Source organism: Anser anser (genome assembly GCF_964211835.1).
Source record: "Anser anser genome assembly, chromosome: 3".
In the NCBI taxonomy this organism is placed as follows: Eukaryota; Metazoa; Chordata; class Aves; order Anseriformes; family Anatidae; genus Anser; species Anser anser.
In genome coordinates, this window is record NC_139722.1 from 107,879,435 (window position 1) to 107,907,125 (window position 27,691).

Consider the following 27,691-nt stretch of genomic DNA (forward strand, 5'->3'; position numbering starts at 1 on the left):
TTCATCCGTACCTGTGGATGCAGAATATTGTCCACCAAGCCTTACAATCGAATTACTCCCAAACAGTTTGCAAATAGCTACCACCTTCAGTATTTTACAGGTCCTACCTTAATTATAATGATGAAAAGAATTAGCATACTTTCTGTCCTGAAACTGTGATTTTCATGCTTGCAGTGCAGACAGTTCAGAAGCTTGTTGGGTTCCACCAAATAGTACCAAGAAAGAAAAAGCCTATGATGAATGTGTAACGGATAGTGAACTACCCGTAAAGCCATGTGTTATCCCATTAAATCCAGAGGCAGTTTTTGTCTAAGCAAAACCAAACTTTCAACAAACCAGAGCACTAGTTCTTCTAGAGACATAAACCAAAAAGTACGTCTGTCCTTGTTGACATGGAAATGGCTTATATGGCCCGTGGAGCAGGATGAAGCATAGTCTGTGTGGCTCTGGCTTTGTTTGTGGAATTATGGAAAGCAGTCATCTTGACAGCACTTTGGAGCACTCCTCTCCAGGAGCCTGAGATCTGCACATTTTCAGAATCATGATCAAAGATAAATAAGCAGTACAGAGGGACAACCAATGCTCTTCAGTTCAGGGAATGCAGAGGTGCCTGACCATCAGTCCTTCTCCATCAATGTGGGGTTTAAAGCGCGTGTTACCCAGATAGCTGGATATTGCCATCATGCCCATGTCTTGGGCATGGCAGCACAATCAAGCAGGTAAGTGATCTAGAAGGCAGCAGATTTCAATGGTAGTCCCAGCACAGCAACTGACCTGCTGGGTGATCCTGAGCTAATCCCCTCTGCCTCCACAGCTTTGTTTTCTTTTTCATCCTTTCACAACTCTGAGGGAGCAAGGACTTTCAGCTTTGAGTTTTGAGCTATAAGCTTCAAGAGAGCCCTGCAGCAGCCCAGGAGTTTAAAGCAAAAGGTTTATATTAAAAGTACAAAATTACAGATTTCTCTGCGGGTCGTCACCTTGGATGTCCCTTAGCACCCAGCAACTAGCCCAAACCTCCACTGAAGGCAAAAGGCAGGCAAAATGCCCTCACTGTCTTTCTGGGTAATCAGGACTGTGAAGCTCTGTAACTAATCACCACAATGACATCCGTTTGGATCAGCCATGGACAGTTTTAGACCAAAATGGAAAATGACAATGACAAGCCAATAAAAACAACAGCATCTGAGGTAAAAAGACTCCAGATAATAAAAAGTTGCAGAAGTGAGAGCAGGACCAAATCCCTCTTCTATCTTCTCTATTGATTTCACCTCCAATTCTTGGCTAGTCTTTCCCTGCCCATACTAAAAGCCATCACCAAGTCCTGCAGCAGCAAACACATGAAGGGCATGATACTTACTTGCTTAGTCAGCAAGGCTGTATGCAATAATGAAGAGTTGTCGTGCAAGGCTGCAGCAATGGAGGCTATTTAGGGAGCACTCAGAGGAATTCTCTCATACCTAGCCAATTTTTAGTGGTAATAGAGAACAGAATAGCACGTGGACTTCAGGAATGTCTGTAAAGATAGATCTACTTGTACAAAAGAGCTTATAAACTAAGTTAAGAGAAAAGTGAAGGAGAAAGAAGGACAAGGCAGAAGGACAATATGATTATGTAGTCACTTGGGAAACTAATAAATATGAATTGAAGATAACATAGTAGGGCTTTGTTTTGTTTTGCTTTGCTTTAAATATAATTGTATTAACTTTAACTTTTAGTCTATAAATAGCTGAGTTAAAAAGTCTCATTGCCAGAAGATGTTCAAGGCGTAAATTCAGCAGGAGAGTAAAGGATGCAAGCGCAATGGCAACAGGCATGGAGTTCCTGGCAAATGACACAGTTTACATGAAACCACAGTGAGAGCCAAACTTGCTTTGTGCTGACCAGGCAGACATAGGGCTTAAGAAAGGAAAAGTGAAAAAAGAGTGAGTTACTTCCTAGAGCCTCCTGAGAGGCTCTAGACTGAGAAAAGCTGCATTTGTTTTTTTTTTTTTTCTGGGAACTAAAGTTTCTATTTGAATTTGACTAAAAGGCAAAACAAAGGCACCTGGTATACTTCTAAGCCAGGTCACTTTTTTTTTTTTTGGACTTGTTGGTTTATTTATGTTGAAGTGAAAACTTAACATAATTAAAACAGAAGTTAACACGCTTTAGTATTTAAAAAGCAATTAGAAATAAACATCTGAATGGTATACAACTTTCAAAAAAAGACAATAGCCCCTAGAAAGCAACAGGTTGCAAAGAATAAAGATACCAAACCATAAACAGAATGGCAATAAGGCAGAGCGGTAATGTTCTATCTCATCCAATCCAAATATAAAGTATTTATTTTCTTTTAGACACTCATGCCTTAGAGTTTCTGAGGCTTATCTCAGCATCTCATTGCTGACAGTTCCTTACCCATCAGGAAAATCCCAGGCCTTGTAAAAAACATCTGTTTCTGTAAAAGAAAGAGAGCTGGCCCTCTTCCTCTTCATATCCCAGTGCCTAAAACTATTTGTATTTGACCACTCCACCACACAACTAGCTCTTTCAAAACTTAGACTTTTACAAGCCATACAAAAAGCAGTGTGATGTACATGGGCCAATGATGATTTCTATTGACCCATGACTACTAAAGCTCATACAGTGAAGTACTGAAAAGGTAGCACATTTAAAAACAGCAAAAAGGAAATAGCAATCATGTACTACACGTGTTTAACCACAGAAAGTCCCTCTGTCACAAAGACACCTTCTGTGTGAAGACCACAACACCACAAGCCAAACAGAGAAAAGTACACACTGAGAAATCATTGTGGGAAGGTCTGATAATCCCCCTCCTGTTGATTCAGCAAGCAATGATAATGCCAGGACACCTGCAACGTGCCAAAGGCCACTGCAACACACTGACATCAACAACAGATAGCATTTTCGTACAGCTCCCAACAAGATAGCGGCTTGCTATATGCAGATGAAAACTACAGGTCTGTACATACACCTGGTGAAACAGAGCACCCTCTCAAGGACTTTCTGAGCACCCATATGCCACTGGCACATCAGTGTAACCCTTCCTCTTCCCTATCAGCCAGGAAGCAGCTGGGGTTGGGCAATTCAAGGCAATCTCTTCTCACTAGGTTCTATCACCCATTCCTTGAAGCGCTGCTAATCATGGATTTCTAAGGCTTTAATCAGTGAGAGTGTGTGCACTGCACTTACAGCTTCTCCATCACCAAGACAGGGAAAGAAAACTGATGGAAGTTGGAGAAAAGGCACTCCAGCATTTTAGATCATAATTCAGAGACAACAACTGAGAACGCAGGCAGTTATTTTGTTTCTGTCAGCCTGAGGTTTTCAGTGAGCAGCGAACTGTGTTTGCTTCACTCCTGACAAAAAAAAAAATGAAATTATTATAGTAAGCAGCCCCAAAATCGTGATATACACTGTGTTGTTATGTACTATTGTATATCTATATATAATTTAATCAATTTAAACATACTGTAATGAGGGTACTATCTAATCAGCAGGTCAGTTAAAGACAGCAGACTGCCAGTGACCCTTGAGGCTGTGTGATACACTCAAACTGCCTGTTGGCATTGCAGAGAGGCATAGTCCAGTGCTATGATCTGCTGACACTATGTGGCACACACCTCAGCAAATAAAATTACACATCAGCAATGGACACTGCTAAATGCCTTGCTCTCAAAGCCAAAGCATGAAAGCTCTTCTGCTTAAGTGACATCCCAGCATGCACCCAAAGTATTGCTTTTCTTTCTCACCTCTGATTTTATGTCCGTGCTTTCCTCCTTTCCATCCTGTTATTATTATTATTTAAAGTACAGCAATGTCCAGAGTGCATACATCATGCAAACACATAACAGGAGACGTCTGAGTTTCCAGCTGAAGTAAACAGCACATAAAATTAAGATGTATAAGCTTAAAAGTGTATGCTGGGGGTGGAGATGCAAATGGTTTAAGTGACTTGCCCAAGGTCAAGTGGACTTCCCCAACGGGTGTGGATAAGAAAACTACTTTGTTAAGTGATCAGATCAAGATAATATATCATGCTTTTCCTAAACAGTGAACAGCACATACAGACTCTCATCCAGAATACTAAATTTAAGGTCATGGACTTCAGCCAGCTTAAAGTTAAACATGTAATTAAGACCTTGGCTAGATAGAGGTTCGGTTAAGCTTGAAAACTGTTGCACAGTCATCCCCTGATTTCAGACCACCTGTACTTCTGCAACAACAGTCCCTCTTCTCAGATATAAAAGAGAGTTTAATGCAGATGTATCAATGGGAATCACATTCATGTGTCAGAAAGGTATAATTTGCTACTCTTAGGAATCAATGGAGTTCTTCCAGACTTTCATCTGCATAATAAAATGAAAATTGCTGTTCAAATTCATTCCTTGATGTCTTGCTGATTTTTCCCTCCCACTGAATAGCTACATTATTTTCTAGATATATTAAGTTCACATCCCTGAACTTTAATTTTTTAATATATTTTCTGGCCCTTTCTTCAGCTTTTAAGTACCTCTGCAAATGTAAACTCGTCTGTCTTCACAAGCATTCACCACTTTTCATTATTTAGCAGTCTCTGGGGATTTCCATTTTGTTTCTTTTCCAGATCAGTAACAAAGATATTTAGTATGATATGCAAGTTACTCAACCAGACATCTTTCCTATATATCTACTGGATATCCCAGTTCTCAAGCCACTTGACAACACCCTGTATAAGCCAATTGGAAATAATTTTCAGCTGAGCATTCAGGAGGCATTCAACCTCCTCTCTCCACTCTCCTGTGAAATTCATAGGCATAATAGAGATGTTTGTACAATGTGATATATGTGGAGACTAAAAAGAATAACAGAGCCTTACAAGTAAAGTTGTAATTATGGAAAGTGTATAGCAAAGCTTAAAGTACAACAACCTCCCCCCATCACCTTCAGAGCATCTCCTCTATCTCCCTCCCCAAAGCCACCTGATTCTCATTTGTGCAAGCACTGGTTTCACAGCCTGGACAACTGCATTGTGAGCTGGGAGCTTTTTCTCATCTACAACAGAAGAGGTGACAGAGGGTTTTGTTGCACACAAATAGTCCTTCACAGCTTTCTAACCTCTCTCATTCCTCTCAATAGATTTACCTGTGGATTTCTGTAAGTGCAAGCTGTTAGAATTGTATGCGACTTTTCATTGAATACATTAGTATTGCAGAGAACTCACATTTGAGCACCCACTGGAATCTGCATTATTGCGCTTAGTAACTCACTTCTGCTTCTGTTCTTTAGAGCACTTCGGATAATGAACATGAATATTTTTCTGGTTTTTTGTTGGTTTTTTTTGTTTGTTTGTTTGTTTTTTTGTTTTTAAGCAAATATTTTCCTTAACAGTTCTGTCACCGCAGTTTCTACTTTCACATCCAATATTTTTATTCCTGCTGATGTGCAATATCAAAATTCCTGTCACGGTGTTTTTAAATTATAAACATCCTCTAAATAGATTATTTGCTACCAAAGCACTTTATTAAACCTATCAACTCCTCCCTTGAATTACTAATTCACTTCTAATTTTGAAGGACAAGGTTATGAGGAGACATATGGCCCTTGAAGCATTTATTATTTAAAAAAACAACCAAACCTGTTATAAACTCAGGCAGCACCACAGCCATCTGTGAAGCATTAATGATAAAAAAAAAAAAAGGGCAAAGAAAAAAATGGAGCCACTTGTTCATTAAAGATGTCTTTTTTTTTTTTAATGGAACACAGCTAGTAGATAGCATGATGATTTTAACGTTTGTATGGAAATAATATTCCTGGCTTTGTTTCCATAAGGATCAGCAATATTTACCCTTTCACATACTGCCTGACTCTAAAAGTGGGAAGAATCATCATGCAATCCATGAGGGAATGAACCACCATCAATCACAATAGTGTGAAAACTGATGATAATTTGCCCAGGACAGAAGAGGTCAATACTCCATCTTATTTAGCCTTATCTGCACCCAGCCAAATATCCCACCTGAAAAATAGATCTCCATATTTATGTTGTAAAGACCAACTCTTTCATTATCTTTGTCTTTTTTTTTTTTTTCCACACAATCTAAAATATGAAATACAATGAAATATCTTTCTGGCTTATTATATACTCAGGTAACAACCAAGTTTCATGGAATGAGAGTCAATCTCAAGAGCTTTAAAGTAATTTTAGAGGAACTATGGTGATCAGAATAAAGGGGCTAGAAGTAAAATACAATGGCACATAGGACAAGACATTTTCTCCCTTTTAAAATCAAATTTATAGTGGAATTTGTCTACTCTGTTTATAAGACCTTTATTTCTCCACTTTCCACTGCTAGAAACATTTGTTCTGCCACCTTCCTTAACAAGAAAATCACATAGAGAGTAATTGCATATAAGACTTAGAACAAATACATATCACTCTCTTTCTGAAAGCATATATACCATAATTTGATTATGTCAAATAATATCCCTATAATTATAATTTAATCATCTTACAATCATTTCTTATAGGTTTCACTTTGAATCACTATTTTAACACTTGATGAATAAAATTAATATGTCAAACATATAAAGGAAATTCATATTGAGACCATATATGGGAACATAATTATAGAGCAATTAAAGTACAATTGCATTATGATTACTAGAAAATTTATAGCAACTGACATAGTAAAGACATAATTCTCTTTTAATACACCGTGTTAGATGATTTTCTTTATTGTATTTTATTTTAGCAGTTCCTTCATCTTGATTTTTTCCAAGGTTAATCTTACATGGAAGCTTAGTTTAAAAAAAAAATCTCATAGACACTTAAGCTTCTTGAGCTGCATACCTAATATAAAGCAATTGCTGGGTAACATTACTATCATCTTACAGTTTTATTGACATGAGGGTTAAACTAGCACTAGTACCCGGCAACTAGTTAAATGTGCTGGGTCATTTAGTGGCAAACATGAGCCTTGCTCAAGGAAACCATTTATATTCAAGACACAAGATTAATTCAAATCTCTCTTGAAAGCAATTCTCAACTGCACATTTTACTAAACATTATAGCGTGAATCATGCTTTGTACCAGGACCCAATTCTGTAAAGCACTTGAGATGTGCTTAAGCCACTCTGAAATAACCAAAACACTGAATCAGTCTCACTTTGTGAAGACTCCCATCCCTAATGCAGTGAACTGAGTATGGTAGATATGCTTTCACCAGTGTAACGCAGTTTTCCCTTTTTCTTTCATTGTTTCTCATTTCTTGCAGAGAATTTTTGTAATCGGCTGCAGCAGTTTTGTCATTCTTTCTGGCTTTAGCTGTCCTCTAACTCTTAACACAGCCCACAAATATCTATACCACATCAAAAATGTAATAGTTGCATCTGGAAGGGGATACATTTTCTAATATCTGTGATTTGCACAATGGACCAAATATCAAACCTTAGGCTGTAAGTTAGAGATATTTTTTGCAGCTAAGCCTTTATGTATTCACTGTGTAAATGGAAATAGTTCTTTGTTCACATAACAATTAGATTAAGTATCTGGATGTTACTCATCTGTGCACGCAAATTTGGAAACAGGCATGAATATGCAAATTTCAAATTATAAACACTTTTTAAAAGACTAGCCCGTGACATCTTAGTCACTCTCCTCAGTGTATTTAATCAAGTGCCTTGTTTAATACTTAAACACAATTCACATAACTATAAACAATGTAAGACTGAGAAAACAGGAGAAACGGATAAGAGCTATTGCATAGGAAATTAATTTAATAGATTTATAACAACAGCAACTTTTTGTGAATTAATGTGCAACTAGTGAGTGATAAGTCCTTGAAGCAATCTGTTATACTAGTACATCCTAACAGGTAAATTAAGGTAGAAGAGAGAGATTTTCTAAGTGTTTATTTATAATTGGTAGAAAAATATGTTTATTGTAAGAATTATTCATGATGTACTGTGCCTCAACTATTCATTTCCTTGTTTAGACTTGGATGTTGTCAATGATGTGACTGTAATTTAACTAGATATAGATATTTTTTAAATAACTTTAAAAAAAAATATATTCCTAGAAATATTGGCAGGAAGGAGAAATATGAAAGAGGACTGAAGAAACTGACCTACAAGGGAAGACAAATCTGCCAAAATTGCTACACTTACATTAAGAATCATTTTGTTATTTCATAAACACCATGAAATACCTGGAGAGACAAAATTGGCTTTCCAAAGGTGTGTCATACAAGAAAGGATAATGGTCCAGCGTGTAGAGCTCAAGACTAGGACTCCAGGTAGCTGGCCTCAGGTACATCATCTATCATTGATGATCATCTGTGTGATCTTGGGTGAGACACTTGGGACTGAGTGGAATGTAACTTAAACCACGGATCATCTGCAGCTCAATACCAGGTTTTATAGTGGGTACTATAGCCCTTAAGCTGATGCAATATGGAGCTCACAAGTCACTCATTTGAGTGTGGACCCAGGAGCCATGTGGCATTTGCACTCACCTCCAAACTGAAGGAGCCCATGCTAGTTTCAAACTGGGTCAGACAGGTCTACATTTTAGAGCCTTGGTGTAAGAGCAGTCTCTCCTCTGCTTTGGTTCCCACCTCTTCCTAAAGCAGTGTTACAAGGGTAAGAGAAGAAAACTCATGAACTCTCATAAACAATAGGAAACCAGTGGAATCTAGTCTAGTAGACATCAAGGAGAAGCTGTAGAAGTTCAACCACCTACCTCTCAACAGTTTTCAACCTAGTGCCGGTGCCATGACAGCTAACACAGGAGAAAGATTAACCAAAACAGTTGGAGTCTCTGCTTGTTTCCTTTTGCACCCATTGTTTACTTCTAAAAGTAGAAAGTAAAAGAAAACCTTGAAAACAGAGCATATGAGTGAAACATTGACATCTGTCTGATTTTGCAAAGGACCTATAACAAGAACCATAAAACAGGCCAATCATTTCCACGTGCATTATGTTAGAATCCAGTAATGATACATTACTGGCTATAATGATCTCCATTTCAGTGCTCATCAACAAAGGTAAAGTTGGAGAGGGAAGACCACACTCTATACTGAGTTACATACTAAGTGACTTCTCAGACCAGAGGTGGTCTAAACAAATACAATACAGAAAAAAGTAAAAACAATATACTAGTGGACAAAATACAGTCCACTCTCCTTAAACTCCACTTTCACGAGATGAATAAGAAAAGAAGCAGAGCAATGTCTTGAATAAATAATGACAAAGCAAAATGGAAGCAGAAATTCAGCGCTGGATGGGAGAACTCCCCTAAAAGAATCCTTTACATGATCATTTGCACAGTCATTTGAACAGTCATTAGAATTATCTCACCTGCTGACTACGGTCTACATTCTGCTTTCTCTGTTCTCCTGCTTGCTTTTATATTGGTATACAACAGTCTCTTTTTAACATAAATTCAAACTGTATAAAGTACTGTTTACCAGCGATGTAACACAGGAGACAGGAACACAGACTTGTCTCAACAAGTGTGGCAAAGCTGGCAACAGCCACCTCTCTAAAAAAAAAAAAAAAAAAGGAAAAAGCAAGAGTGGAGCATCAGAACAGTGCCAGTCTCTGCAGGCTAGGCTGCCTCTTCTCCCAGGTGGCACTACATCTGATCTCCTGCCAGAATACTGAAAAGGTATTACATTATTACGTATACATCTTTAAAGGGAAGTAATAACTGCTAAAGCCTTGGGAGAACATATCTTAATGCCTGAGATTTAAGCAGAAAGAGAAATGTGACAATGAAAATATATTAGAATGGAAAAAAAAAAGAAAAAGAAAAAAGCTTACTGTATACATCAAACTGATAAACTGCCACTAAATAATGGGTACACTTACAGGTTTTCTTTCTTATTTAATTTCCTACAGCAACAAGACCTTCATATTGTAATTCTGCGCTATTTGTGACAGCTTTTGGCATATTAGAGGTACTTTTTGAAAGGCAGGCTCAGTGTTGTGAGGTTCTGATTTAGGTATGGTCGTCTTCTGTCAGGGTCCTGGAGAGTCTGGACTAATTCAGGCAGAAAGAGTAAACAAAAGGATGCCTAGTGATTTCAAAGAGGACCTGATGGACAGATGAGATAAAGTACAAAGCCTTGAATTTTGGTGGATGGGACAGGGAAACAAGGCTGCAGAGAAGGAAAGAGAGTCCTTCAGTTATTTGCTTTTCCATTATATGTAAATCTTGTCATTCTTTTTTCTCCTCAAAGATACATCCATAATTTAGATTTCTAAAGCCAAAACTTAAAATCCATAAAATGTACACTTAAATGGTAGAAATGAATTATGGAGAGGCTGTGGATGCATAGGTGTAAATCCACAAGGAGTCTTAATAATTTTGTTGTCTTGGTATTAATACATTTTGGAATAAGGAAAGCGAATTTTCACCAGACACCCAAAATTCAAACCTGTCATCACTGCTCACCCTATTTTCACTTGGTTGAGTGCTGGTAGAAAGGTATTTAGGACTTGATATTCTTCTTTATACTTGCTAGTCATAAAGCATCCCGTTGGATTTACATTCTTCTCTCTTTACCTTAATTTTATCTTATTTAATATTCATTCATAGCCTCTGTAAATATGCAGGACCATGCAAATCTAGAAATTAAAGCTGGCAGACATCCCTGGAGCACAATCAGGCTGCCCTGGCGAAGAGGTAGAAGAGGTCTCTGACAGGATCCATACAAGATGGTTAGAAGAGGACAGATTAAACCCTCATTCACACAAGGGCAACATCCAAGGAGCAAGAGACTGCAGCTAATGAGGAGAAAAATCTCCCAAAATCCTTGGTAAACTTCTTGGTTTGATGAGAATTAATGATTTTTTTTCAACCTTTCGTCTGTAACTGTCACTCTTTACATTACTCATGACCAAGCAGAAAGAATAATTCATAGTCATACAAGGCAAGCAAATGTTAGAGCATCCTCAAAAATTGGTTTCCATAACAAAAACAGTTTACTACACTTTTCTCACAGTCACTTAGTAAAGTATTTGCTACAGTTTAAAATTTCATTGACCCACTGGAAAAAGAGATTGGAGGCTATATAAATGGGTCATGCTCATCACTTTGGGATGAAAAGCTGTCTGCAAGTTTGATGAATGAATAAATATTTGCATAGGCAGAGACTAACAAGGTTACTTTTTAATAATCTTTTTCATCACTGTTTAAAAAAAAAAAAAAAAAACTTCCATAAAGGCTAACGACATGGTGGGGGGGAGGTTGATCTGACCCTTTACATCAGGTGAAGATTCAGAGTGATCTTACTTGTCTATGCAGGCCCTTTATCAATACTTCTTCTCTAAACACCTTTAGATAAAACTGTTCACTGGCACTCTTTCTGCTCTCAGATTTCTTCACCTGCCCTTTAATACTATAGTTCTGCTTTATTATCAGGAAAAGGTTCTTCACCAAGAGGGTGGTTTAGCACTGGAACAGGCTCCCCAAGGACGTGGTCACAGCACCGAGCCTGACAGAGTTCAAGAAGTCCTTAAGCCCCTTTCATCGTATTTTCTCCCCTTTTTTCTTTGCAGAGTGGCAGTGAGAGAGCGGTTGTGGTAGAGTTTGGTCCCTAGCAGGGTAAAACCACCACAACACTATACATAATGCCACACTAATGCTCCTACCAGTATTCTGGGTACATCGGGAACATCAGTTCCCAAGTCTTTTCACACTGGAATTTCAGAAAGCCTGTGAACCAGACAATAGTGGCACAATTTTTTTTAACCTGACCTGCTGAAATCTGGACAGCAAAGTGTCAAATGTAAATAATAAGTTTGACCGCAATTGAGTATTTCTTGCAAGCAGAGATAAATCTTTAAAACTCTGCGGCAAACAGAACATAGTTCCTTGGTACTGTAGAGATTTACATCCAACTTCAAATACATTCTGGTCACAATTAGTCATGTATTTTTCCTCATTCTTCCTGAAACATCTGTCTTTTCACACTAAGTGATGGTTTTAATAAAAACAGAGGAAGAGTACATTTCTGCATTGATACTCAGTAAGAATACTTAACTGACAAGAGCTGCAGAGGTCACACCTCATTGTTATTTCAATATTTCCCTGTGCTATGTGAATATATTTGCAATATTTCCTTCTCTATTTTTCTGCTTTGGCTAATGCTTACCCATCTTAGGCAATATAAACAAACAAAAAAATGTAAATATTTCAAGCCTTTAAGATATGTTACCACATACTTATTTATGTAGATTCTTGAGCTAAGGAACTACACATATCTATTAATGAGATTTATGCACCTTCATAAAATCTAGCAACAAGTTCTTAAAATATTCTGATTTCACAGTCTCAAACAATTTCCATACAAGATACAGTAAAGCCACTGATTCTATTCCAGGTAATATAACTGCTAAAATTCCTTCTTCACTAGCATCCAGTGTCACGTTTGATTAACTTACACCCATCAAAGTATTGCCCTGTCTTCTTTGGCACTAAGAAAATGCTAAGAACTTGATTCTTTCTTTTTGATCAAGTTTCAGTTGTCAAAGGTGGTGGCAAATACCTTAATTTTTTTAATAAGTTAATTTCAGACATGCTATGAAATAAGCTTTTAAAACCTTCAGACCCTCTTTATTTATTACAATAATCAGTGGGTTGGGTTGGGTTTTTTTTTTGATTCTGTCACATAACAGCATGTCAGAACTCTTCTTTGTTACTTCTTTGAGACATCTGCTATTTACAGTGAAAAAAATCCTTCCCTAAAGAAACCTAAAAAACATTTCTGTTATGTAAAATGGAATTCATTTATAAGCATGAAGGTGCATAAGTATGTATGGTGTTGGGTTTTTCTCCCTAAACAGTAATGTCTCATATATAAAAACTTATTTCTCCATAACTACTGGCATAATATTTTTTTCCCAAAATAATTATGGGACTGATTCACTCTTGCATTACTCCCATACCAAAATACATTTAAATCAATTGACTTTAAAACTGAAATAATGCTGCAATGAATTAGTTTTTACATATATTTAAAACAAATTATTTCCTGATATTTTTCGTTTTAATATTAAGCATCCTCTCTAATGCATATGCTTCTGTACCCGAATATCGAACTATTCATATGTACCCTAATTAACCCTTAGAGGTTCCCTTATCCTTCACTTTTTGTTTGTGCAAGACAAAAATGATGAACTGTTGAAACTTTACATAAAACAATGAGAAGAAGTGAAAATCTCTATTTTCTTCCCTCGCAACGACCTGTCAATTCTTCCTGGTCTTGTCTTTATAAAGATCACTAAACCCCTTCATGGCGAGCCCTTCCTCAGCCAAATGCTGCCAGGTGCTCCAATGAGTACCTTTCCATCTCGTGAGTAGAGATGGACTTCCATATTTGTACATCATTAAAACAGAAGGCATCAGACTCTAGCACTACAGCTGATTCTTCAGGGATCTCTCTCTGTGTTTCTTGCAAATAAAAGTATTTTACATACCAAAATGCATATTCAAATACATGACTGAAGTGAAGGAGTTAGGTATCCAGCATCACGAAGTGTCACAAAAAAAAAGTGTATACCACTGCGATAGATACTTAAGTGTGACAGTTCCTATTTTGAAAAAGGACACAATTAAAATATATGTACGCTGACACAGAAACACTGTAGATGAATATAAGTAATAGTTACTATCATTTTAGGTTTTATGAAAGATACTAGTAAAGCACTGAGCTTGAATTTCTGCTTGATTTTTTTATGAATAGGCTTGCCAAGAGTAGCAGTTACACGGTTTTAAAATCAAGAATCGTCTCCAAAAAATTCTGCAGTGTTGAAAATGTTACTACCTATAGACTGCTCATTCAAGCCAACCTGATTTCACAGATAAATTCATTGATACGTTACAATTCATTCTCAGAATTGAAATGACAACTGGACTTCACTCATAAGTACAAACACAGGAACACACAAATGGAGATCTGTTTTCTAAACTGTGTAGTTACCTGTTTAAGCATGACTCCAAACCCAGCCAGAAAATCTTTGAATTCACTCAGTTTCAGTTTATGACCTTAATCATACTAAAATGTGTACACTCTCCTCATGTGTTTCTCCTGCTCAAAGATTTCAGCCTTCAGTCATGTTAAGCTAGGATCCTGGGTATTGCGGATGTCCTTAGGTTTATTACTAAATTCCTCCCAGTGCAAAACTATTAATACTTTGTATGACTTTCTAAGAGAAAACAGAGATACCTGACAGAAGCCGTTTGACTTCTAGCTGACACACACTCCACAGAAAAAGGTCTAAAATGTCAGTCAATCAAAAATGTGTAATCATAAAAAATAATAATCAAATAATAATCAATTGCAATCAATGATATATCATAAAATTTTCATTATTTTCAAGTAGAAGCCATTACCTGATTCCAGCAAATCACCCCAAGACATTCCACGATTCCAAGTTTAAGTTGATTTTTCCTTAATCCAGGCTTCTGTTTTTCACTTTAAGCTTTTAAACAAAGCGTCCGTGACTGTGACAGAATACTCTATGTCCAAGAAGATAACCTACTTTGATGAGAAACAGACAGTTATAATGAGACAAAATTAACAATGAGAGAAATTTAAATCAGAGAGAAAATGCTGTTAGACCAGGGATTTTCCACCTTGACACTCACATTATTCCTTACAACGTTCCAAGAAAATATTTTCCAGGATTTTCATCTGTTTTTTCCACTTTTCTTTTTAGTTGTGCACTCACATACACATTGTAGCAGAATCCATATTAAATATATCAACTCTTTACTGTAGAGTCTATAGACTAAAGAAGCAGATCAAAACTATATGCAAATCACACAACCACTGCTTGATGATGATTTTTTGCCAATGGGTATCTTCAATTGACACAGATATTGGATTAAGTGCTAGAGAAGACAGGACAAGTCTGTTTTCTGTATAACCACAAAAATCATGATTGAGACTTAGCAGCTTCCATCTGAGTTTCCTCATTCCACTGAAAACAAGCAGTATGGCCATCCTGTGATAATGGCTGTGATAACAGATTTGTTTCCTATATGTCTCCTCAGGCACTTTTTATTGTCACTTACTGTATAAGCAGTAGTCATCAAGGACAAACACGTCCTGCATTTAGATAAGACAAAATAGTCAAAAATTTAGTTAGCATTAAATGACTGAACGCACACGTAACGCATTTGTTACAGGTGCTTGTGGACCTTTGGTGTTGGAGTAGCTAGAAGTAGTTAGCAGTCAAAACCCAAAACCCAACATCATTGTTGTTGGTTTTGTTTTCTTTTGGTTTTAATCCTCTAGCTGCACAATAACACAGGCACTGAAAAAAACTTAGAAGTCCTATCTCTCTTGCCTCGTATATATATATATATAAAATAATTTCATTAAAGTGCAAAGTCATTAGGATCCAGTTTCCACACTCCTCAAATATATGTGAACAGCTCTTGACAGTTCAATGCCTCCAGCAACTTACCAGCAACAAAGAGCACCAGGTAGGAAACTAAAGGTCCCGTTGATGGGGCAGACATTTCGGAAATAATTTTTCTGCTTTAGCCCACATTAAGAAGAGAGTACAGAGTTGGGGATGAATCAAGGACCTGGAGAGTCTTGAAGTGCACACATTTGGACAGCAGGTTTGCCAAATCACACTCTGCTGCATTACTACTAATGCCCTGCTTTAAGAGGATTGGCCAGGATGACATCCTGATAATGCAGGATACACATCCAAAATCTACAAAAATAACAGAAATCTGCAGGTAGGATTTTTCTTTAATGTGATTCCGGATAATGTACCACACCAAGAGGATACTACATGGAGCAGAGATCATCAGATTTATTCATAGTAAAATGTTACGATCTCTACTTTAAATTTCATAAATTCAAAATGAGTTTACTACTAAACATACTATACATCACATATGTGTTCGTGTATAATATAAACATACAGGTGAGCACCACGGTGTATGGAAAATTGAAAAAATACTCAATTTTTTTATTAATAAATGCAGATTGATTTGATTTGCACAATGACAGTGTGAAATGTCAGATGAAAGAGTACCCCATGGAATATGGTATCAATAAATCTGAGACTTTGAAAGTAATGATTTTTATTGCTGAGCAGAACTGCCCGATTTCCAAGTGAAATGCATCAAAAATCACTTTAAACCTTCAATGGAATTTGAAAATAAAAGTGTCATCATCTGCTAAGCCAAATCAAGAAGGGTTCATGGATTCCAACAAAATACTTGATTTCAGTTTTATGAAGGAATATGTTCAGTCCCAGTGACAGATAAGAATACAAAGAATCCTTGGTTGTCTAGGTATGTGCACTAAGTTCAGTACCTATAGATTTATAAAAACCCTGTACCTAACATAAGTAAACTGAAGTAAATAAAAATAAAGAGGGTTAGTGGATCAGGTGCTTTTGGAACACATTCCTGGGCACATGAAGGATAAGGCATTGAGAAGAGGCAGTGCAGATTTACCAGGAGTAAGTCATGCGTGAGCATCCTGAGCACCTTCTGGTGTAAAATGGATTGATTTTATGAACAGAGAGAGAGCAACGGATGGCATTTACCTCATCTTCAGCACAGCTTTTGACACTCTCCCCCAAAACAGCAACACGTTTAAGTTTATATGTTACATTATGCTGGATGCGTAGACAGCTACATGGGTGGAAAACCAGTGGGGTGGGCAGGCTGAAAGGGCAGTTCTTCATGGGTCATGCTCTACCTGGAGGTATCAAGCAGAATACACTCAGGGCCTATCCTGGCTTCTGTCCTCCTTCACATCTTCATCAATGGCCTGAAGGAAGCCACAGAGGCTACTCTTATCAAGCTTGCACGACACCAAATTGGGGCAGTCTTGAGGGGAGCAGTAAATCCACTGGACAGCAGGGCTGCCATTCAGAGGGACCTGCAGAGGCTGAAGGAAAAGCCTAACAGGAACGTGGTGAAATCCACCAAGGACCAAGACCAAGTCCCACTCCTGGGAGGGAAGAAGCCCTGGCAATGACCCAGGCTGCAGCTCTGTGGAAAACAGCCATTAGGTCCTGGTGGACACGGAGACAGCGGTGTGCCAGCTCAGGCCTGGCAGTGATGAAAGCCAAGAGCATCCTGGCTGCATTAACACCAGCACAGCCAGTGCACCAAGGGCAGGGATTCCCAGTGCTTTTTACACCCCATCTAGAACATCCCTGTCATGCCTGTACAATTCTTACAGGTGGGGTTGAATTTAAATGTAGCTACCCAGAAGTCAGGCTTCTGTTCTAAGGCAGTTATCTACACGTAGCAAGGCACCTCCAGAAGTTGGTTCCTGTTGTTCTTATTTGATTTAAAAGTCACATTCAATCACCACAGAAGTGCTGTCATTAACCTGGCAGACAGGAGCTCCTAGAAACAGGCAGGCATCTATCCTTCCCCTCTCTGTTAGTAAGACTGCAACTGCAGTAACTCAGCTGCTCGTGGTAACAATGGATGTGTTCACCTTACAGACAAGCACCTTTACTTTTGCCTTTTGGCCAGTTCTGATTGCTGGGCAAACGTGCACTTTCACAGATAATGCTGTAGCGCAACAGCTGGCAAATACTGCGTCAGTAATTGTGACCTCCGTGCCAAAAGGCATGTATAATTGTGCTTGTACAATAAAGCATCTGACTGCTATGTGTGTACATATATATTCCCATTAAAATAACATTACTTTAATAGTTGCAGTGTGACAACAGCCATAAGGTAGTAGAAGAAACCCTGCAATCATTTTCTTGGAGTTTATTTGAAATATTTTATTGTTAATAAGGTTGGAAGATAGAGCCTCCGACTCAATTAGCTGAGGAGTTTATGAGCCTTTGCAAGCCCTATATGCATTACTCTTTGGGTTGTTAACTGAAGATAGTGTTTTAGGTTTAGTGAACCTACAACATAATAAAGCTGTTTTCTAAAGTTAAACTCAATATATTCCAAAAGTTCAAATTCTGACAGTCTTAAATGATTAATAAGCTTACCTTACCTAACTTATATTAAAATTATTTGCCCAGTTCTGTAAAGAATGTCATTTTCTGAACTAAGACTAGGACCTCTAACCTGATCATAAATTTAAAAATAGTTAACATGAAAAGATAGGCTTTTAACTACAGAACTGTAAAAAGTCCATCCTTGACTGTGTTTGTGGCTCACATGCAACCTACCAGAATGGATACTGACCAAACTACAAAGCTATCTCTAATAACAGTAGGAGCTTCTCCAAAAAATGCATTATTTGAAGTGTGTTCCAGAAACAGCATCAGACCATAATGCCTTAGTTTGTATTATTATTTATAGGCACTTAAAAGCATAGGAGCAAAGAAAAGAAGCAGCATAGGCAAATTTTAACATTCATTTGCCTATTCTATTTGCATAGCTGTTGTTTGAACAGGAGAAAGTGCTTGAAAATGCTAATGAACAGCACACGTGTTTTGTCAAATGCTTTCCATAATACTTTTTTTTTTTTTTTTTACCCAGTATGCTCAGCATCTTCACAGACTTCCCAAACCCAGACAACTATGTAATATCTGGTCTGTCTCTTCTCCAGTTTCTTACCTGCACAGTAAAATAAATAAATAAATAAGTAATAATTTTAAAAATATAAACCAGGTTCATTTGCACTTTATTTATTTTTTGATAGATTTATCCCTCCTCACTACACTGGTCCATGATATCTCTCTATCCACGTCAAATTTTCGTATCTCACTTTTCTCATTAATTTGAGTACAAGTTTTTCAGTAAGAAATGTCTCAAAAATGCATAATGTCCTTTCTACCATTTGAGTTGGTACAATCTTTCTGTTACTGAATAAAATCTCAAAAATACCCCCCTGCCCCTTATACCTAGGAACAGTGCTGTGGATTCTAGCAGCACTTCACTAGTACCCACCAAGCCTAAATGATCTACACGGAGTGCCACACCATGTCTAGAGCTGATAGCAGCTCACACACCGCAACATGCATCAAAAATACACCTCTGCAAACTCACTTTCCTTCAGCTTACACTCACCCTGTATTGCCTCACTGATACTGTAATACAAAACCCCAGAAAGTACCAGTACAAGGAAATCACCTTTGAACAAGTCTAAAAATGTGTAGAGTCAGTTGAGATTTTCTGCTTGATTCAGGGAGCTTTTGGATCACAATCTCTGAAGAGAAACAGATTTTCAGCTTCACATTGCATCCACTCCTGCAGATATTAAAAATGTTTTCACTGAAAATTGAACAATTGCAACCAGCAGCAGTTAAAGACAATGAGAACAAAATGCCAGAGATGCATGAAATCAGCCTTCCCAATGTAATATCACTAGAAGAAATCCCATAAATGTACAGTGATCCTAAACAGTAGGGAAACAGTCTTTCTAAAGTATGATATTAGATGTGCATTATCTGAGGTGCCACCCTATTTTCCAAGCCTTCAGGAAAAGCATTTGAAATGCCTAGAAAGCTGTATATTTAAAAAAAAAAAAAAAGCCAGTATTCCGCCAGAATTTCCAGGAGAGAGGTAATGAACCTTTCTTCTCTCACGCATGGCAAAGAGCCTCCATCTTCCTAAAATTGAAACAAACTGAAAAGGTGTGCTAATTGCTATCTACAATAAAAAAAAAAAAAAAGTATTTTCTCTGTTTCCTTTTAGCCCTGATGAATGGCCTTCAGGGGGCTGTCATTTATAACACTTTGTTGTTGCTGTTGCTGCTGCTATTGTTTTGTTTTGCTAATTTTTGCTGATAGCACAGAATGGTGCCGTCTTTGTTCTTGAAGCCAGAAAAAGATTTCATTCTCTGTTCCCCTGATATCCAGGAACTAGATTAAATGACACACTGAAACAAGGGTTAGTCCAGTTTTATTACTGCTCTGTGTATATGTGTACATCTATGCACGCACCAGAGCAAATTAAAGTAACATTGCTTAAGGCATTTTGCGTTTCAAGATCTTAAAATAACCAACTTCTGAGTCTTTATCAGCCTTATTGTTACATTAAAACTACACAGTTCCCCGAATATTCTTGCATCATTCAATAACATAACATTCACTGCTGATTCTCTCCCCCTTTTCCTTTCTTTGAGCCTGTGGTTGCCTTTCTGTTCTCCATAGCCTGCAATATTCCTTCAAGGAGGGAAACAAAACAGCCCTGTAGTGCTCAGAAAATGAACCCACATCCTGACTCCTAGCTGTGATACAAAAGCAGTCTGCAATGAACTTCTCAACAAGCAAGGCACTTCAATTTCCTCAAACCAATGAGAAGAAAAAGAAGAGCCAGTAATTCAGAATAAAAATATTCATATTAAAATGACAATTAAAAGCATCCTAAATAGACAGCCGTCTAACATAACAGAAAATGGTATAACTGAAGAAGAATTAGAGAGGTTAAAAAAATGGCTGTGGAATATCAATACATCCTGACTGGGTTATGTTCTCAAATGCGCACTGAAATCAGTTTTATTTTCCTCAGAAGGATGCATTCACAATTTTGCTTTTATATCACCAAGGTTTTTCTACAGGAGCTTTTGTACTCATTATTTTCAAGCTTACTCCTTTTCTTTATGGCACCATAAGTATCCTCCAATTTCACATATCTCAGTCTGGGGCTGCTCACCTGAAGCCTGCTTTCCAGAAGCAACAAGGCTTTCTGATCACTAGGGCTTTGTTGCTGAAGTGCTGTTTATTTTATACACCAACTCGCATTTCTGTCTTTCATTTGTTAGGCAGCTACAAAGAGCTGGTGCGCTTTACTTTCCTACTTCCTTAGCAGCCGCTTAAGGTTACATATTCTCACAGCTAATATAAGAAAATCAAAACTTGCTTCCACCAAACAAAGGTTGCTGAATGAAGGATTAAACACAAAATCTTTTATACCAGATACTACTTTTCTGCTGTCTAGGGTTCTGTCAAGGAAAAAAGATAGGCACAGCAATCACATGAATTAAAATTATTTTTAGTAATACTTTTACGTTTTACTTTAAAAAAAAAAACTTTTACTTTTGCCATTTGATAATGAACAAATATTTTTGAAAACAAAGCCAACTTTGAAATCCACACATTTTTCTTTTTTTTTTTTGTGTAATTTTAATAAAATATTGTGCTCAGAGATTTGCGAAATGTTCTTTTAATTCCAGCTTTGAGAGAGAGCTGATGTTGGGCTGGGGAGGGAGGAATGAAAGAAAGAAACAGGCATAGGATATTAGCTCCACTATTATGTTTTTCTTGGTGTATCCTGAAACCCCAGTATTCAGCCTGAAAGTGTGCTAAGTAAAATCTATCTAATAAAAGATTGGCTACACATAAAATTAAATCAGACATGCAGTTGGATTGTTTTTACAAAAAGTATGAACTAGCGGACCTGTCTTACCCAGAATAGTTTAATTGATTATGTTCATGAGATCTCAAACTCAGAAAACAGCAATAGTCCTAATTCTACATGAAAAAACGTGTAGTATGTTCTTCCTGCATTTTAACCAGGTACCAATTTAAGCCATTCGTAACCTTGTGAGTATTTTGGAAATTTGGCTACATAAAACATTTGATGTCTATTTAATTTAAATATCTACATTATCTATCGCTTCTATGAATATGCAATTCAGTACTAGTAAAGGTTGTATCAGATCACGGACTTCAGAGAATGAGCAAATCTTTATAAGTACACATTCAAATAGGAGGAAATTTAGCCAACAGGTTGGCTGATGCAAGGTTTCTTACTGGAAGCTGGAGACAGAACAAATAGCACTTCCTTAGAAACAGAAGAGATAGCATCATCTAAAACAACTGGTATTAAAAAAGGGTGCTTGAGGAGAGACCTGATTCCTGAAGAAGACCCCAATATGGAGAAGCAAAGCATTTCCTCAAATAATCACATATATCTTTGCACTTATTTACATCTATAAAGAGAAAGAGAATATATTTCCTGGGCTACCTATGTGAAGACTGACGTATTTTTGATCTGTTGCCTTCTATCTAGTTGCTTCTCTTAACACACACCCATGAAAAGGTGAAGTAAAGCCTCAGGGAGCCACGAGACTGGATCTCTCAAACACTGGAAGTTCAGGAACCTGAGGAGTCATTTATCCTACCAGCAACAAGAAAGCAGAGCCCCAGCTCTTACACAAGTGGAGACTGTCTGTTCTGAAAGTCCATCTTCACCTTGCTCAGTTCAGGAAAACAATAACCTTAGTCTAATACACAGGCTCCAAACTCAGTAAGGCAGGATGCTCCATTAGGACAGTTTCCCCATCTTAGTGATATTGTTTACCAGTCTTTACCCATTAAGTACTCATTTGCTATGATTCCTCCAAAACAAGAAGCTTCTCTGCTATATTTTTGTTCAGAATAATCCCTAAAGCATTGTCATCACAAAATTATACTGCATTTGTGAGGCCTTTGTGACAGAAGTATTGCTACACTAATTTATGCCTCATCATAAAACTTTTAGAAGCAACATAGACAAGAGGAGGGAGAAAAAAAAAAAGAAATTCCTCATTATGAGAATTTTCAGTTTTATTTATAGGATTTGTATTTGTAAAAGACCTAAAGATGATTGCTATCTAATTTAATTGTCTGGGGTGCACTACTAGTTACAACAACAAAAAAAGTATTTCTTAACTAATGAAAATTCCATATTGTCAGTAAAATCAGTAAATGTCAAGACAAAGCAAGTCCTGAGTTTGAACTCATCTTCACTTTCTAAAGAGAATGAATTTATACTCTCTACAGAGATATACTTGCTACTTAGTACATATTGTCATAACTCTGAGCATCACAGCAATAAATCTGTAAAGTTCATTGACTGGGGAATATTTTATCAAAATATGTCCCTTCCTCTAAAGGGTGGCTTCAGTAATTAACAACTACTCTTCTACAGTTATTCAGTCTCACTTTAGACTGATTATGTATGTTTACACTTCGCAAATTTGACCAAAAAAAAGAAGTAATAAAATATTGATATTCAAAAAATAAAAAGATAAGCAAACAATACCAAGCAGCATTTTGAGTGTTTTTCTTTAAGATAAGAACATTTGCAAATATTTTGTTTGAGGACCCGAGAAATACTTTGTTGTCTATTGCATGTGTTAATCATGAGGCAAAGTGTACTTTAATCTATTTTAATAGCTAGCTATTTTTCTTCTCACATGCATAAGGGAAGACCCTAAAACAAAGACAGGCCATCCATTATGGAAAGATATGTTTTCCAAGGCAGCAAGAAGGACAAGATGGCTCATGGCAACATATAGATTTCTTAGAGGAGTAGTCTTCTCTGGGGCTGCTGGACACAGGTGGTGATGTGGACTGAGTGCCCAATTACAAGTCCCCAGAAGGGTATAGGAAAGTGATAGGCAATGTCTGGGTTTTGATGAGTGCTGAAGATTCAGAGAAGGTGTCTGTGATAATGTGAATATATAAATTGCATGTGGGCATCCATCTTATGCCTATATAACAAATTATTTTTTAAGCCTATGCTTACATAAAGACAGTTGGTACATTCCAAATATTCAGAGTTCTCCATGAGCATCTGAAGACCAGATAACAGAATATGTGACCAAATATCAGAGCTCCTGGGCATTTACAACGCTCTTGGCCAAGCGGGAGGAATATTTTATTCTAAGAAGGGATATTTCCAGCATAACTCACTCCACATGGCTTTTGTTCTGGTTCACGTTTATTGTTTGGTGGCATACAATTCCACCTGACTGTGCTGCACCATTTAACAGTTCCTTCTAGACCTGCTGTTCTATAGTTCTTCGACTGCCCAAGGCTCTCCCAAAGTAGCATCATCTCCTACTTCGCAGCTAATATATATATGGTCATACCTAATATGGTTTCATGAGAGGAGAATTCTGCTTAAATAACTTAATTTTCTTTCACAACAAGGTTACCCATTTAGTTGACCAAGGGAAGCCACTAGATGTGATCTTTTTGGATTTTATCAAAGCATTTGAAACTGTCTCTCACAGTATCGTACTGAACAAAATGTCCATCATACAGCTAGACAAGTACATAACATGAAAGATGAACAATAGGCTGATGGACAGTGCTCAAAGGGTTAGAGTAAATGGGGTTGTATCAGGCTGGCAGCCAGTCACTAGTGGGGTTCCCCAGGGCTCCATTTTAGGGCCAGTTCTCCTCAATGTTTTTATAAATGGTCTGGATGCAGGACTCAAATGCATACTAAGTAAGTTTGCAGATGACACTAAATGAGGAGTGGCTGTTAGCTCCCTCAAGGATAGAGAGGCCTTGCAGAGAGATCTTGACAAATTAAAGAGCTGAGCAATCACCAACAATACGATAAGAGCAAGTACGGATTCACAGAATCGTTGAGGTTGGAAGGGACCTCCAGACATCATCTAGTTCAACCCCCCTGCACAAGCAGGATCACCTAGAGCATGTTACACATCCTGCACCGGGGATGGGGCAAGCCTGAATATACATACAGACTAGGGACAATAAGGCTGGAGCAGCCCTGTGGAAAAGGATCCAGGGGTTCTGGTTGACAGCAAGCTGAAGATGAGCCAGCAGTGTGCCCTGGCAGTCAGAAGGGCCAACCATATGCTGGGGTGCATCAGTCACAGCACTGCTAGCCAGTCAAGGAAAGGGATTGTCTCTTTGTGCTGGTGTGGCCTCACCTCAAGTACTGTGTGCAGCTTGGGGCACCACAATATCAGAAGGACATAAAACTGTTAGAGAGCGCCCAAAGGAAGGCAATAGAGATGGTGGAAGATCTAGAGGGAAAGATATATGAGGAGTGGCTGAAGTCACTTGGTTTGTTCAGCCCAGAGCAGAGCAGGCTGAGGGGAGGCCTCATGGCGGCCTGCAGCTTCCTCACAAGAGGAGCGGAGGGGCAGGCGCTGAGCTCTGCTCTCTGGGGACAGCGACAGGACCCGAGGGAACGGCATGGAGCTGGGACAGGGGAGGGTCAGGCTGGGTGTGAGGGAAAGGTTCTGCACCCAGAGGATGGTCGGGCCCTGGGACAGGCTCCCCAGGGAAATGGCTACATCACTGAGCCTGTCAGAGCTCCAGAAGCATTTGGACAAAGCTCTGAGATATATAGTTTGATTTCTGGGTGGTTCTGTGTGGAGCCAGGAGTTGGGCTTGATGATCCTTCTGTGTCCCTTTCAACTCAGGATATTCTGTGATTCTAAATATAAAGAAAGTGATTTGCTGTTTGTCTGTGAATTAAATGACAATACCAAGCCTGGAGCTTAAGCTGCTATTTGACAGACCAAATTTCATGATAGATTAGGATAGTGCTCTCTCTGACACCTATCAAACATAAGACGCTAGTCACAAATAAACTTTCACTGTATACCACATGTTTCTACTATCCCTTTCATAGAATGCAAACTGCAAGAAACCAAATTAGACTTTCTTAAGAGGTTCCCACCCCTTATCAGAGATGTGGCAACTGGTGATGTGTACTATATTAATTATCTGCAAATATGAAGCTAAAAAGGTTAATTTAAATTCATTATTATTCTAAGACTTCAAATACCACATCATTTTTCCCATCTGTCAATAGGAATTCTTCTAATATTTCAAATACCACACTTATCCCCATCTGCCAATGGGCCATGCAGGTGCTCCTATACAGAGCAAAGCATTCAGATCAGACTATTAAGAACAAAATGCCTCAATTAATTCCACTGACACCTAAAGTAACTTCATTTTCTTTTGAGTTTCCTATATTACGCGTTGTACTATCTTGTTCAGAACTTTATTTTCCTAAATCTCATACTGATATAAATAGGATGTAGCATGTAAACAATACAGGCCTACTAATGCTACTGAAAATTTTTGAAGTCTTTGTGATGAAAAAGAAATAATCATTAATAAAAATTTTGTTTCTTATAGCACTTGCATAAACTACAAGCAACTGTGGCTGGGTAAAAAAAACTGGCTGGGTGGCCAGGTGAATGGAGTTAAATCCAGCTGGAAGCCAGTCACAGGTGGTGTCCCTCATGGCTCAGTATTGGGGCCATTTCTTTTTAGTATCTTCATCAATGATCTGGATGAGGGGATTGAGCGCGCCCACAGTAAGCGCAGATGACACCAAATTGGGCACAAGTGTTGACCTGCTTGAGGGTACAAAGGCTCTACAGAAGGATCTGGATAGGGTGGATAGATGGGAAGAAGCCAACTGTATGAAGTTCAGCAAGGCTAAGTGTTGGGTATTTCACTTGGGGCACAACAACCCAATGCAGGCTGAGGGAAGAGTGGCTGGGAAGCTGCCTGGCAGAAAGGGACCTGGAGGTATTGGTGGACAGTCGGCTGAATATGAGCCAGCAGTGGGCTCAGGTGGCCAAGAAGGCCAACAGCATCCTAGTTTGTATCAGAAATAGTGTGGGCAGCAGGACTAGGGAAATGATTGTCCCCTTGTACTCAGCTCTAGTGAGGCCACACCTTTAATACTGTGTTCAAATTTGGGCCCATCACTACAAGAAGGACATCGAGGTCCTGGAGTGTGTCCAAAGAAGGGCAACGAAGCTGGTGAAGGGTCTAGAGAATAGGTCTTATAAGAAGCAGTTGAGGGAATTGGCATTATTTAGCCTAGAGAAAAGGCTCAGGAGAGACCTTATCTCACTTGACAACTACTTCAAAGAAGGTTGTAGCATGGTGGGTGTCAGTCTCTTCTCCCAAGTAACAAGTAATAGGACAAGAGGAAATGGCCTCACGTGCACCATGGGAGGTTTAGATTGGATATTAGGAAAAATTTCTTCACTGAAAGTGTTGTGGGACATTGGAACAGGATGCTCAAGGAATCAGTTGAGTCACCATCCCTGGAGGTATTCAAAAGACATATAGATGTGGTGCTTAGGGACGTGGTTTAGTAGTAGTCCTGGCAGTGCCAGGTAATGGTTGGACTTGATGATCTTGGAGGTCTTTTCCAACTTAAGTGATTTTATGATTCTATGATTCTATACAGTGTGTGTAGTGCCATAACTAACAATGTATTTACTGTAATGTAGTAATTTGGAGGTGATCTTGGGTTCCTAACCTCTATAAATCTTACTACAGCAAAAAGTAGATCCCTTCATTCTGAAGCAATAAAAGACAATAGTGAAAGCACTGAACTGAAATACCAACTGTTGTCTCACTTGCAGCAATTACTACCAGAAGCAATAATGAAAAGTAGTATGACACTGTCACTGCCTAAGTGTATGTAGGTATCCAAGGAGTTTACAAGTTAGTAGGAGAGATTAAATTGGCATCCTGAGAGATTTGGGTATAGGGAAGTTATTAACAAATATCTTTGATTTAGGAATTTTCAAAACCTACCTAGAAAATCCATAGCAAGAAGTCATTCTACAAGCGTGAACAAAGCACCCTACCACATCCATAGCTAACCAGTACTTCAAGCAGCATATGGACTTGATTTCCATGACCAGAGGAATTACTGGTGCCTGATTTCCCATGGATTTGTATTTCCAGCTTAAGCATCTGAGCCTGCAGCCTTCCTCTCAAGGGAAGGCAAGGATCCTGCTCTAGTTCCTTAGACCAGATCCTATTTTTCTTTGTCCTCACACCCTGTGAAGGAGTTATGCCTGGCAGCAGCACCCAGAGCTCTCCAGCAGTCTGTGAGTGCCCTAAGAAGCACCCAGTGAAATTAGTACATCTACATTTCACGCAAAACCCAACTGGCTGCATGCAGAATGAAATACCAAGCAGAGACTCCTCCTTTTGAAAACCTTGGTCCAAGTAT

The 27,691-nt window shown here is 38.3% G+C and overlaps 1 protein-coding gene across 1 annotated transcript in view; it reads right to left on the reverse strand.

Moving 5' to 3' along the window:
• The window catches only part of LOC310896039 (uncharacterized protein), a 680,208-nt gene that overhangs the window by 557,502 nt on the left and 95,015 nt on the right, over nucleotides 1-27,691 (reverse strand). Inside the window, exons 4-9 of the mRNA XM_083827872.1 lie at nucleotides 19,076-19,192; nucleotides 14,381-14,525; nucleotides 8,723-8,833; nucleotides 8,496-8,603; nucleotides 3,753-3,873; nucleotides 3,193-3,359 (exon numbers count right to left, since the gene is read on the reverse strand). The gene's annotated coding sequence lies outside the window, so the exon portion shown is untranslated. The remainder of the gene's footprint in view (nucleotides 1-3,192; nucleotides 3,360-3,752; nucleotides 3,874-8,495; nucleotides 8,604-8,722; nucleotides 8,834-14,380; nucleotides 14,526-19,075; nucleotides 19,193-27,691) is intronic.